The following is a 15,353-nucleotide window of genomic DNA, read 5'->3' on the forward strand; positions in this document are numbered from 1 at the left end:
CTCATGTTCAGTCTTACCTTGTGTAATTTATAAAATAGTATTGTCATTTACTTCCTAGGATACACATTTTAGATCCTGCTTAATACTAACACTGACTAAGCTAACTCCTGGTTCAACTAGTATCTAAATGCATACCGGGGAGGGGCGCCTGGGTAGCTCCTTGGGTTAAACATGGGACTTTTGATGCCAGCTCAGGTCATGATCTCACGGTTCATGAGTTCCAGCCCTGCATGAGGCTCTGCACTGACAGCGTGGAGCCTGCTTGGGATTCTCTCTAAAAATAAATAAACTAAAAACAAGATTTAAATGCATACCTGGGGCAACTACTTAAACCAGTGCTTCTCTTACACAAGAATCACCTGGAGAGCCTCTTAAAATGCAGATGCTGATTCAGCATTTGTGGGGAAGAGCCTGTCATTAGGCGTGCCTTGCAGGCAACCAGGCAATGCTGCTGCTGCTCCTAAACCCCACTCTGAGTAGTGGGGACTTAACTCTTTGATCCTCAGTTTTCTCACGTGTAAAATGGGGATAATAATGGTTAGGTTGTACTGAGGTTCGAACAAGATGGTGCACTTAGCACAGTGTCTGGCAACTGTTGGGTATTCAATGGGACCAAATATTTTAGGACTATTCGTTAGTTGCACTTTATGGAAAACCCACAAAAATATACCATATTTGGTGTATTTGGTACAATTGGCATAACTGATATAAATTTGTGTGTTCTAGAACAAATATCTCATTGCAAACTTTCTATTTTACATTTCCAAACATTGCAGAAATTCCTTTAAATAGTTATTTTTTGTTGCTTATATAGTCTCTTCAGTGCAATGAATAAATTTATTATTAGTAGTAAGAATAAAAATAATAATGTATTTACCTTCTACATAGTAATGTATAGTAATCCTTGTAATCAAACCTCTGGGACAAGCTATAAAAAAATCAGACATTTATTCATCCCTGGTGGCTTTACCTCTGGTAAAGCAAGTGAAAATGTTCTGACCTACTTTCTAGAGTTAACTTTTAAGTATGGAATAACTAGTTATGGGTCCCCCAATACTAGTAACAAACTGTTATTAGATTTACAGAGTTTTTTTAAACTAAAAGCAAACACCATCATTGTGCAGATTCTTCCAAAAAAGATAATAGAGAACTTTCAACTTACATTTATCTCAAAGTAGCTTAAAACTTTCTTTAAAAACCTATATCAAAACTTTTCTAACTGATTTCTCATTTGAAGTTTTATTTTTAAAAAATCGTTTTAACATTTCTATATGATATATCTGTAAATTCATATGTAGTAATTATTTTTACTCATTTAAAGTGGATTTTCCCTTTAATTTTACATCGGATTTTTTAAACCACTATAGTAAAATATCTCTTAGTAATAACTACTGAAAAATCGGTTTAAAAAAATCTTGCTGATATTAAGAATACTGATCTCTGCTCTCTCCATAGAGTCTATAAAACCACACCACAGGCTTTTGTACATGCAAAGGAAAAAAGGAATGCCATATATGATTCTCTTTTCTCCAGTGCTGCTGACCACTTGAGGGTAAGTGAGAATGAATGGGTTATTTTTGTAGTTCAGAGACTCTCATCTTCTTCCTGGTGGCTGAAGAAGTGTTGCCATTTTAAGTTTCCCAAGAAGTTAGTCATCCTCACTCTCGAATGATGATTGCTAACATTCACTGAGCTCTCATCCAATAGTTTTTAACACTGGCTGCCCATTAGGATCTTCTAGAGGCTTTAAAAAACACCACTGTCCGATTCCTACCCTAGACTGGTTGCATCAGAATCTCTGAGGCTCAAGCGTTTATATTTTTTTAAAGTGCCCTAGGTGATTTTGGTGTACAATGAGGTCTGGAAAATAACTTAACCTAATTAATAGAACAGATTCAAAATCTAAATACAGGCTAGTAGAATGAGATTCACTTTGTCATATAATCCTTCTCACAATTCTGTGAATTCAGTATATTTGGTCATGCCATAAATTTAAGCTTAGAAAGACTGATTAATTCAATCAAGGTCACAAAGCCAGGACCAGTTAAGTGGTAGTTGCATAAATTGAATCCAAGTCTGTATAACTCTCAAGTCTCTAGTAGTTCCACTAAGCTATATTGCAGGGGAAAAATAATAATAAAATAATGAGAATAATTAAATTAAATTTTAAAATAAGTGAAAAGTAGACATTCCTCTTTGACATTGCAGTAAGATTAAACACCGTATTTCTGTTTTCTAGAGAGTTTTATCACAATTTAGGCCCAGAAAGACCCAAACTGATTCATGTTCCAGAAAGAAAAAGAAGACATCCAGAGAAGATGGTTTTAGGCATAGTAGTAATCAAGAATGATAGGCAAAAAAAAAAACAAAAAAAAAAAAACAAAAAAAAACAAATTATAGGTCCTGAGTAATAACACATTCTGGATGTGCAAACATGTATAGCCACATTCATCTGAGGTTAACATCCCCCAGTTGCTCAAGAAGACATTGAGATGGTGACTGCTTAAAGACAAACCATAGTCTAGGTTAAGCCCAATATATGAGAAATGTGATGTCTATGTAGAAGATGAAAATATCAAGAAAGTCAAATGAAACCATGTTTAGCATTATGTTGGGAAGATAACACAACCACTCCGTATATTTCAAATTCCACATTTCAAATTCCTGCTTCCAAAGTTGTGCAATATTCAAAGAGCAAATCTAAAATCTGCTTTGGAAGCAACATTTTCAAAGCTCCTGCTTAATTAACTTCAATGTGGTTTCATTTTAGACCACCATTCTAGTCCAAAGAAACCTCATTTGATAAGCCAATACTGAATTAGTATTTGCCCAGTCACCAGAAAACTGACTTAAGACTAAGACTATCCCCATATAGGCTATAACAATAGAATTGCTATGGAAATGACCCCACCAAGATTATGAAGGCAAACATCCTTTTTCTTTCTTTCTCTCCAACATCAGTTTCCCAACTTAAAGAAAAAAATTCAATGCAGATATACATTGACTAAAGTTGAATTAAGGGTAATACTTGTTGAACAATTAACCAGGATATGAGTATCTAAGAGAGACTGCAAACATAATGAGATAGAGAAAATTGAACATATGTGAATTCTTTTTAGGCAGAGGACGATATGAGCCACATGGATAAGCCATTAAGAACTCCCACCACCTCCACCAGCTGTACTACTTCACTTACAAGAGCATGTTTATGCAATAAAGAGTGCCTGAAATAATTTGCAAAGGGTTCTAGTTAACTGCAAAGCTTTCTTTATCCAAAGCTTCTCTTTTTTACCAAGTGGGAGATTGGTAAAGCTTCTCTTTTTTACCAAATCCTCTTTCTGCAAATTTGGGGCCAAAAGAGTCACTGTCACCTCTGGTCCTCTTATCCCACCCTTTGATATACCGTCTCACATCTCTTCCAAATAAAATTGAACTGAAATACCAGTTTGAAAATGTCTTCCCGGAGCAACCAGCCATTGGTTTACCTGGGCCATTGGTCAGTCTGACTCTGTTGCTGATTCTCCCAGCTTATTGCCAGTCTACTGAACTAGATGTTGATTAAAAATAATTTATAGACCAGGCTCATTTCTAGCCAAAGGAAATTTTCATTCCTATTTTTTAGGAGCTATGTGCCAAGAAAAAAGAGGAGTTATGTGTGAGCCTGTCCATGAGGAGCTCTCAATCTAATCATGGTTAGAATCAGAATTTTAAAATTCTAAATTTTGAAATTCTAAATTTGGGTTGTTGTACAGAAACTGGCAGGAAGAGAACTCATCTCCTTTAATAGAAAAGTCCTACTATATGTGAGGAAAAACTGATGTTTCTCAGAAAACAAAAGTTTTAAAGAATAGGATGTTCCCTCCTGTTGTTTCACATTTAAATGCCTGTGATTCTAAGTCACCCATTCTGCTGACATTTACTGAAAATCTCTTGTAGTCTAGGCACTGTGGGATAAGGGGAAGCTAAGACTGCTCAACCATGGTGGATGACCACAAGCTCAAATCATGAAAGTAGAGAAATTTTTTGAAAAAAATTTTTAACAGTTATTCATTTTTGAGAGTGAGAGAGACAGAGCATGAGCAGGGGAGGGGTAGAGAGAAAGAGAGACATAGAATCTGAAGCAGGCTCCAGGCTCTGAGCTCTCAGCACAGAGCCTGATGCGGGGCTAGAACTCACAAACTGTGAGATCATGACCTGAGCTGAAGTCAGATGCTTAACTGACTGAGCTACCCTGGCACCCTGAAAGTAAAGAAATTTTTAAGAAGATATAAAGCAGAGAGGACAAAGAGAATAAGGGAAACAAGAACAGTAAAAAGAAGGTCAAATACAAACTAAAAGAGGCCTAGGTGTAAGATTCTATAGTGAATGGTATCTCAGCTTTGCCCTTTGGGGATGCTGGCAGCTAGCCATAGATCATTCCCAACCCTACCCTCCACAGAAGACTGGTGAGGTTTTTTTTTTTCCTTTGGTGAAAAAGAATAAAGCAAAAAACTTATAGATACTGATATTTGGAGGTCCCCTAATTGATTAGCCCACCATTTGGGCTAATTATGAAAAGTAAAAATGAAAAGTAGAGACCACAATAATGAAAGAAAATAATGAACTTGAAAGAAATATGACTACCCAGGAAACATAAGACAACTTTTAAAACTGTGACTTTGTTAAATATATTTGGACAAATAAAAGATAATATTGCATCTGTTAAAAAAAAAGAGTAGGGTGTCATAAAAAGGGAAGGAACAGAGAAAAAGAAGTTTTTGAAAATTAAAAAAAATTGATGGCAGAAATAAACAATAGAAGATTTGGAAAAATAAAGTTAAGGAAATCATCAAGAAAGTAGGGCAAAAAGAGAGATGGAAAATTGGAGATAAAGTGTAAGAAAATTAGAGAATCATTTCTAGAGGGCCAACAGTTAGTGACTAGGTATTCTGAAAGAGAGCAGAGAAAATAGAGTATATTGCTAAAGAAATAATAGAAGAAACCTTACCAGCACAAAAAGACATGAGATTCCAGCTAAATAAGTGAAAAAGACCAACACCCAGGCACACTCACAACGTGAAATTATGTAACACTAGGGATAAAGAGAAGATCCTGAAGACTTCCAGAGAAACAATTACATCGTGGAGAAAAAAGAGGGAATAAGCATGGCTTATGGTCTAGTAAAGCTAACAGATGAAAGTAAGGTAATGCATTAAAAATTGTGAGGTGTGTTTTAACCTTATCATTGAGTAATTACAAATTTTAAAAAATTGATATTTCAACTATCAATCATATATGTGGATACAAGAAAAATAATTTTCAGTCATGTTTGAAAATTACTTACCTCCCATCCCTTCTTTCTCAAGAGACTTCAAGGAAATATGCTTCACTAGAATGAGGGAATAAATCATGAAACAGAAAATTCCAGAACCAGCAAAAGGAGAAATTCAGCAATGGAGCAAAGCCTAGGTAAACTACTCACTCCTTTTCCTTAATTAGGGTAGGGTTATAGCTCCTGGGGTGACAGGACCATACTCCTGCAGAAGTCCCTGGAATTTAACTATAGCTATATGTCCCTGGGACACAACCATTGTCAAACACTAGTCTCCGTTGTTTATCTTAGTAGCATATTCCTTACCTAAAAGAATGCTCAGTAGTCTGATAATCTGCAAGGGTCACCACTTATATGTAAATGTCCAAAAATGACTCAATGTAAGGGTACACGTACCTTAGAAGCTGTTAATAGTGCAGCCAACCTGACTTTAACTTGGAAAAAAAGTCACCATTTCATACCCCTCACCTATTTACTAAAAGGCAAAATAGTGGGGTGATTGTACTAAGTCAGTGCTTTCAAAATATGGCTCAGAATGGCCTTAGCATCACCTGGGCTATTTATTAAGAATATAGATCATCAATAGCAATCTGTCCTTCTGGTTTTTTGTTTTGTTTTGGTTTGTTTTCCTTACTAATTTGCACTACAAGATGCTCTGGACTCATCTTGGATCTTCCCTGTCACAATTTTTGGGAATCATCCATTTCTCCAAGTCATGTATATTTTAAATAAAAAATATTTCAGTACCAATACCATTGTAATGAATCAGCACTGCCTAGGTGGAGGTTCCGTAGGAAGGTCTGAGACAAACCAAGACACCTGAGTTCCCCCTAAGTTATACAGTATAGTTCTAGGTGAGCCACTAAAGTTTACTTCAAATCTAATTCTGGGGTCCACCCCATTACATGGCCTGTATTTGGACTACTTACTTCATGGTGATGGAGGCTTTTTCCTGAGTCTTTGTTCCATACATTTTGATGAGAGCATCCAGAATATTTCCCATCTTACACACCTCACCTGCATGAGCAGAGCAAGAATCTGACATTTGGGGCATGTGTATACTCCTGCCATGCACACCTGTGCTCGCAGAAACCACACCTCATTTGTACTGATGAATGAAAACTAAGGCAGCTTGTGTCTATTTTTTAATTATCACAAAGATCTGCATTGTAACTTAAAAAAAACCTTGGCATTCTTAAGTGTGAACAGATTCATGTAACATTAGTTGTTCCCCTCTTTTGTTTATAAACTGTGATAGTATCTCTTTCCATCTCTTCCAATTGGGTGCTGCCAAGACTTATTAAGCTGATATGAGTTAGTCATGCCTGGTACTAAATGAGTTAGCATTGTAGTAACTTTAGGAACTTCACTGGGGCATGATTTATTTTAGATAAACAAACTTGCCTATAAACATTCCAAAGTTCAAAGCATGTTTTTAAAACCAAAATTTAATAATAAGACACTCTCATTTGTGTTCGATCTTTTCACAGTAAATAGTCACTCAAGCTATTTGAGAACAAAGGAGTTAAAAATACTCTTTCGCAGTTCTTTCTCTTTTCTGCCCATTTTATCATTACTTTGTATCATAGAGAAAAGGGATTTAAACATGGTTGGTTGCTTATTTGTCAACTTTTGGATTTCAGATGACTTGTTTTTACTTTAGGCTCATTTTGTTTGTCAGAAGACTGCCCCAAGCAGTCTTCACTGTTGATGACTCTTTCATAGACAACATCAATGGAGTCTATCTCTGCTTTGATGTCTGCAAAGGGGACTCCATAAGACTATTAGATATTCTTATATGGCTTGATAGAGGTCCTCACTTCTTAGAAACTTAATTTTCAAAATGATCTGGTTACCATGTTTCAATGTATTACTTCTGAATGTTAAGAGTTTGGAGTACCTTCCATAATTTAGCTCTACATAGAATCACATAACTAAAAGAAACTTCAAAACATATTGCTGAACACTATTGTGTTAAAAAAAATGTATCACAGTCTGAACCTGAGATGGATCTGTAATGATCATGTTTCCCGGGCAACACTAGTCTCAGCACATGATGGGGATATTGTTAACCAATGAGCAAGATTCTGTGCAGCCTCAACCTCAGAATAGGAGAAGCCTGATCCAACCCTAATTTGTCCTCACAGATTCTAGAACTCAGGAAGGACCTCTCTAGGAAGGTTATCTTTAAGCAGAAACCTGCCTGAAATGAGACAGGAAGTGAGGTGAAGATCTGGGGAAAGGCAGGCTGGTCAGAAGGAAAGCCAATGCAAGGCCCGGAGGCTATAATAGATTTGGTTTGCTTGAGAAACAGCAAAAGAGTCATAATGGCTGAAGCAGAAAGGGAGAGATTATGAAGGGGTAGAGCTGGTGAGGAAGGGAGGAGTCAACACACAGAGTTTTGTTCACCTTGGCAAAGAGTTTCAGCTTTATATTGGGTATGGTAGAAAACTACTAGAGAATTCTGAAGAGTGTAATAATGTCATCATGATTCAGACAATGGTGGCTTTAAGTCCTCTGTCATTTTGTGTGGTGACATACATTCTTCTATTGTATTTTCCAGTGTGCTCCTATAACCTTTTTAGTAAAGGGAGGGAAAAAAATCCTTTATATGTAACTAGCATTGCATATATGTACCAGTATTTATGTGGATATATATCTAACAAGTATAGTACATAATGAGCATCACCTTGAATTCAAATGTCTTACAGCAATTTTATCCATATATTCCTACTTTTTATAGGCCCCTGTCTCCAAGTATCTGGTCCAAGTCCCTGCATCAGACTCTGCAAGGCTTTAGAAAAATAAAGTAACAGATATTCTGCTATTCTCAAAATTCTCCCTTTAGCCTCACCAGTAGTTTATCGTCCCTGGAATAACGTTTCCCAGTGAGTCCTCTTCTGTTCTTGGGGTTAGGTTTCCTTACACAGTTCCCTGGAATCCCTGTGAACAGAACTGTGACAGGTCCCTCCTTCTTGCCCTTCAGAAACAGGAACTTACATTCATCCCCTGGCATCCCTTCATAATACATGTCTAACATGAATGATGCTTTAGATGAGTCTTGGTCTCTGGATCGGTAACTCACACATCAGTCCATTACAACACAAAGGGATTCTTCTGTATCCTCTGCAGAGGGACTCCCTCTAACCTTCCAATAAGTGATGTCATGAGACCTCTTGAATAATTAACTGTCAAGACCAAAATGTCCATTTTCCTTACCCTGGAAATTTTTGCCTTCCGTTAGTTTCCCATACCTTCATGTCTTCAAGGAAGATGAGTCCTTTTATTTAATATCTACTCTCTACCCTGTTATTGTTTGCAAATACTTATTAAAGTGACTCTGTATCTGACATCTGGTGAAGAATGAGCTACGCGTGTAAACTGAAAAGTCAGAGATGATAAGGTGCCCAAAGAACACATGGATTTCTCGAGTTGAACTACACCACTGAGGATTTGTTTGTTCATCTGCAGATTTTGTTATTGTTTTGCTTTTGGCAAGGAAAGACTCATTAGTGGCTGAGGAAAACAAAACCTTCTGCCACTTTGTAGAGGTACATAGAATGAAATGGTTCTCTTTTTCAACCAGCAGCATAACTTTAGACATGATTGTCTGATCTGTTCACCTGGAGAGTTCACACAGAAAGTGATGCTTTTATTGCTGTTGAGGAGCTCATGGTGCTGTACTCATAATGCACTCAAATGCTCAGAGAGAATGTTTCCTTTTTTCCTTGGAAAGCTTGTCTGCGAAATGGAGCCATGACTTAGCACTCTATTAGAGTTTTAAATGTCATAATCTTCTGCTGGACCCACTTTGATAGCATTTATCATTTTACACGATCTTTGATGTCTCTGTCCTATTATCAACAGCCCTTTTTTTATGAAGTTGGTTCCTTTGGGGAACCTAGGTGGCTCAGTAGGTTGAGTGTGTGACTTTGGCTTAGGTCATGATCTCACAGTTCATGAGTTCGAGCCCTGCATCAGGCTTTCTGCTGTCAGTGCAGAGCCCACTTCAGATTCTCTGTCCCCCCTGACTCCTTCCCCTGTATGCCCTCTCTCTCTCTCTCTCTTTCAAAAATAAAGAAACATTAAAAATAAGAAGTTGGTTCCTTCTTCAGTTTTTATGTCATTTCAAAGTTTCACTCTTTTACTTTTGTTTAAAATCTAAAATATCATATCCAAAGAAGTCTTCATTTTCTTCCATAAGGCTGTCCTCTGCAATGGATATTGTGACCAAGGATACAGGAATAATTTTAAAACACACGGAGTTCTTAGAAAATATTCATTCTGCAAACTGACTTGAAATGGTAACAGCCAACATTTTCTTTAAAGCTCAGGCTGTGTTGTGGCAGAGAATGAGATGCCAAGGGGGGACTTGCCTGCAGCGCTCTGGCAGCATAGGGAAGGACCAGCTGTCCGTTCCTGCTGCCTCAATCAGACAGCACTTGTGGGGCAAGATCCTAACATCGCTGTACATTTTTGGACCAATTTCATTTTGAAAAGCTCATACGGCTGCTTTTTTAAGGTTTCTTTTCTTTTCTTTTCTTTTTCTTTTTTTTTTTTTTTACATTTCCCAGTTACAACTGCTTTTCTGGCCCTCTTTCCTCCGCTCTCATCACATGCTCTTGGTTTTAGGGACATTTACATGAAGGACATTTATTTAATTCTGTTTTAACCTCAGGTTTCTGAGTGCTGTATTTTTACTCCATTGTTGCTTTTTGTTTTGTTTTAACTTGCTGCCAGATGTGCCACGTGGGACTGGAACACACCTTCTGCCAGACGCAACCCTGAATTCATTAATTTGCCATTTTCTTTACTCTCTGTGGGACCTGACAGACAAGCACCTCCATGAAAGGAGTATTTACCCAACACCAACACCTGCCAAGAAAAACAGAGAGAAAAACAGGATGCAAAGAAGGTGGAAAGGGTAGGAGTGCGCATGTGTTTAGAGACTGGAAGAACCTTTAAAAAGTTATTGTTTCGGGGTCTGGGAACACGATTCCTGCTGTTGCCAAAAGCATCCCATCAGTGACATATGGGCTCATATTTTAGCTAAGAGGAAAACCTTGAACTCTTTACTTCCGAGACAACATGAATTAAAATCACAGCAGACTTCTGACAGGGAAATGAACATTGTGATCTCAGCGGGAGTCTCTGTAGGGTGGTAGTCCGCTGGATTACAAAATAATCTCTGTAATTAAACACATTTGACCTCTTCAGTGTGTGGGAGAAGTCACGGATGAACAAATAGGAGGATTTGATTTGACGCTGGAAGGAGGGTGGCCCTGCTGAGGCAGGGTCAGCTATCGGGCAAGAAGGCAGGAGCAGAAGCATGTTGTTTGGCTGGCTGACATAACCCCTGGATAATTAGAAAACTGAAATCATGTCTTGATATTCTCATCATCCCACAGTCCCAGCACATGCAGAGAGAGGGGAACAGAGATGCACTCATCAGGCCACACTTATGTCAAGCAGAGGCCTTCCTCGCTTCTCTGTACCCACTGTTTTTCTGCCCAGTGGTTCCTCCTCCCACAAAGCTAATGAACACAATACAGCCTATTCTTCTGTTCATCTCTAACACTGATAGAAAAAGGACTTTCAGAGAATAGGGATAAATGCACAAAATAAGAATTCTACCTGTTTTCCATTTCATTGCAGAGAATAGATTGTGCCACCTGGGCTACACTTTCCAGAATGATCAACAGTCAGCCACAGGAATGAGAAGCATGTTACACGCATCGCAGCTTTTTGAGACATTATGTTTCACAGCTAAATGTTCTCCTCTGTCATTGAGAACCATCTGGACATCTCCACTCAGGCAGGACTGATGATAGTTCCTCTACCCTCTCTCTGGGATCACGCTTATCATCCTTGTCCTCCACATTCTTCTGCACGGATAAACAGAGCCAGTGAGGGAGTGAATGCACTGGGCTGCTGGAGACTCCAAGTGTGGTGGAAACCAGTGGAACACACAGAGCCCAGACCTTTCTTGTTTCTCCCTAATAATTTAAGTTCCTCCATACAAGTGCAATGGCATTCCACTCAAGTGATGTTGAGGACCTCTCCTTTGGGGGTTAGACCTTGTTTCAGAGTATTCTGCATCTGTATAACTGCAAGTCTCTGGAATGCTAAGTGTGTCTCACGAACAAGTGTATCATAGGTCAGTCCTTCTTCACTGATGGATTTTCCAAATCTTTATGATGCTAACATGTAATGCAGAACTCTAAGAGTCCCACAATAGGTAGCATCTCCAGAATATACCTGACTATGAAGTCCTTATTGTTGTAGCTAATGAGAGTATATACCAGCATCAAGCTAACTGTTAAATTAATGTTAACTTGGAGAGATCTCTAGAGTGACTTGCATTGAGGCTCTATCCTTGATCTTATTCATCTCAGTATTTTTATCAAGAGCTTAGATGAAGTCCTAGAACGCTTGCTTACCAGATATCCTGAGGACCCAAAACTGGAACGGATGACAAATTTGTTGGATGACAGAGTATGCTCTCACCCAACAGACAGGGTGATGGACCAAATCCAGCAAAGTGAAATATAATCAGAAGAATTTAAGGTACTTTCCTAAAGCCCCCAAATCATAAGTGCAGGGTGAAGAAGATGTGACAGTGTAAAAGAAATAAATACTCAGTGTCTTCATTTGGCTATACGATCAATATGAGATAATGATGAAGGGTTTGAAGCCACATAGAGGTTAGAAAAAGTGTGTGAAATACACAGTTTGAGGCAAGATGAAGGCCATTTGTGTAATGTCTGCAATTCTTCAAGAAGGGCCACAGGCTTGAGTGAGGTTATGTCCATAAACACTTCATCCCCTGTGAGTGAACAGGCCGGTATGTGCAAGAATGTGAATGTGCACCAGGTTATGCTCCCTGGTGCAATAAGTGCAGCGTGACTCACTGGAATTGTAATTCAGGAATTGTTGCACATTTAAACAATACTTGTAACATTCTCTTCCAAATTCTTATAATTTAAAGTAACTCTGGTTCGTTGACAAGTCCTGACACTTTCCTTGGCTGGTAAAACCTCTCAAACTGGTACCTACCACTTCACGTATATGAATAATACTTTCACTGGAGTCTCACAACTACCCTGTTATAACTATCATCTCTCATCTTCCTGGCTTGCAGGTGTGTGTGTGTGTGTGTGTGTGTGTGTGTGTGTGTGTGTGTCTGTGTGTGTACAAGCAGTAAAACCTTGGTTTGAGAGCATAATTCGTTCTGGAAACATGCTTGTCATCCAAAGCACTTGTATATCAAAGCAAATTTCTCCTTAAGAAATAATGGAAACTCAGATGATTCGTTCCGTAACCCAAAAATATTCATATGAAAATGATTACAATACTGTAAAATAATACAAAATAATTAGAAAATACAAAATACAAAGATAAATAAGTTAACCTGCACTCACCTTTGAAAACCTTTGTGGCTGGAGTGAGGGAGACAAGAGAGAGGAGGGTTACTGTGTAAGACAACTTTCACTAACAAAATCACTGCTATCTATTGGTTTAATGGAATCTTTTCCTTTTCGTGAAACTTTAACAAGGAAGCTATCCAAAGACACTTGCTTTTGCCTCCTTTTGAGGATTTTGCGGAAATGTGACATTGCATTGACAATCACCCACAATCCTGCAGCAAGAGAGTGAGAGAGAGAAAGAGAGGGGGTGACAAGAACCATTGGCTCACTTGTGATCATTTGACATTCAGCATCACATACTACTTGTATTGCAAGACATCGTTCACTTATCAAGTTAAAATTTTTTAGAAATGTTTGCTTGTCTTGCAGAACATTCTAGGAACGAGTTACAATCCAACATTTTACTGTATATATATATATATACATATATATATATTTCTTTATCCATTCATCTGTTGATGGGCATTTTGATTGTTTCCATAACTTGGCTATTGTAAATAATGCTGCAGTGAACATGGGAGTGCAGATATCTTTTTGAGACCGTGAATTCAGTGTTTTGGGGTGCATACACAGAAGAGGAATTGCTGGATTATATGGTAGTTTTGTTTTAATTTTCTTGTGGACACTGTATACTGTTCTCCATAGGAGCTGAACCATTTTACATTCTCACCAACAGTATACAAGAGTTCCAATTTCTACACATTCTTGCCAACACTTGTTATCTTTTGTTTTCTTTTTTGATAATAGCCATCCTGATAGTTGGGAGATGTTATCTCATAACCTGATTTTTAAAATGGGCACAGGACTGGACTAGACATTTCTCCAAAGAAGGCATACAAATGGTCACCAGCTATATAGAATGTGCTCAACATCAATAATTATCATGGAAATGCAGATCAAAACTATGAGATATCTCCTGTACTTGATTTTATCAAAACTTTTAAAATCAAGTTTTACTGAGGTATAGTTTATAAACAATAAAATGTACTCATTCTAAGTGTACAGTACAATGAGTTTTGACAGACGCATATCTACTTGTATCCATCAGCAAAATCATTTGTAAAATATTTTCATCACCTCCAAAAGATTCTCCTGTGACTCCTTCCTGGTAAAGTGCCACCCCATCCCAGGCTCCAGGCAACCACTCACTGATCTTTCTTTTTTTTTTTAATTTTTAATTTTTTATAATTTACATCCAAGTTAGTGAGCTCATGGTGCAACAATGATTTCAGGAGTAGATTCCTTAAGCCCCTTACCCATTTAGCCCATCCCTCCTCCCACAGCCCCTCCAGCAACCCTCTGTTTGTTGTCTATATTTAAGAGTCTCCTATGTTTTGTTCCCCTCCCTGTTTTTATATTATTTTTGCTTCCCTTCCCTTATGTTCATCTGGTTTGTATCTTCAAGTCCTCATATGAGTGAAGTCATATGATATTTGTCTTTCTCTGACTAATTTCATTTAGCATAATACCCTCTAGTTCCATCCATATAGTTGTAAATGGCAAGATTTCATTCTTTTTGATTGCTGAGTAATACTCCATAGTATATATATACCACATCTTCTTTATCCATTCATCCATTGATGGACATTTGGGCTCTCTCCACAATTTGACTATTGTGGATAGTGCTGCTCTAAACATTGGGGTGCATGTGTCCTTTCGAAACAGCACACCTGTATCCCTGGATAATTACCTAGTAGTGCAATTGCTGGGTCCTAGGGTAGTTCTATTTTTCATTTTTTGAGGAACCTCCATACTGTTTTCCAGAGTGGCTGCACCAGTTTGCATTCCTACCAGCAATGCAAAAGAGATCCTCTTTCTCTGCATCCTTTCCAACATCTATTGTTGCCTGAGTTGCTAATGTTAGCCCTCCGCTCCTGGGAATTCTCTTTCCCACCAGAATACTGCCAGGTATCTAGCTGTGGAGTTTCAGATTCTGCACTCCCCCTGTTTCTAGTCTTAATGGAATTTAAACCCTCTCCTTTCTTCTTTCTCCCTTTTTTGTTCAGTCCCCTGCATACTCTTTTCTCTCCAGCTGCTTTCAGGCAGGGGGTGGGGGTGGGGGATGCTTTCTATACTCCTCCCCACCCCACCCCCAGTCTCAGTCCTCTCTTCACAAGCAAAAACAGCTCCCTTTCCTCCGCAGCTTCCTCTCAGTTCACCTCTCCTTGCCGCATACCTGATGAGTTCTCTGGTTCAGGTTGTACAGATTGTTGTGTGAATCCTCAAATCAGTTTTCTAGGTGTGCAGGATGGCTTAGTGTTGATGGCTTCATGATTTCAGGGATGGGAGATGCAAAAAAAAAAAAAAACTTCCATGCTGTTCCGCCCTCTTGGCCCCCCCTCCGTGAGCTTCCTATTACAATACATTAGGTTTAGCTTTCCTAGAGTTTCCTATAAACAGAAGCCTACAGTATTTGCTCTGTTGTCTTCTTTTCTTCAGTGTAATATTTTTATGGTTCATTATGTTGTCTATATTAATATTTCATTCCTTCATATCACTGTGTAGTATTCCACTGTATTATTTTACCACAATTTGTTTATCCACTTACCTGTTGAGGGATATTTAGATTATTTCCAGCGTGGGCCATTGTGAATAAAGCTAATGTGAATGTTTGC

General features: G+C 38.2%; 1 long non-coding RNA gene across 1 annotated transcript; it reads left to right on the plus strand.

Annotated features, from left to right (window-relative positions):
* Window positions 1-1,453: 1,453 nt before the first annotated feature.
* Window positions 1,454-12,440, plus strand: LOC123386829. Its single transcript, XR_006601271.1, has 3 exons — window positions 1,454-1,552; window positions 5,346-5,448; window positions 10,052-12,440. It is a non-coding gene; the product is annotated as an uncharacterized LOC123386829 (long non-coding RNA).
* The last annotated feature ends 2,913 nt before the right edge of the window (window positions 12,441-15,353 follow it).

The sequence above is a fragment of the Felis catus genome, chromosome B4 (genome assembly GCF_018350175.1).
Source record: "Felis catus isolate Fca126 chromosome B4, F.catus_Fca126_mat1.0, whole genome shotgun sequence".
Lineage (NCBI taxonomy): Eukaryota > Metazoa > Chordata > Mammalia > Carnivora > Felidae > Felis > Felis catus.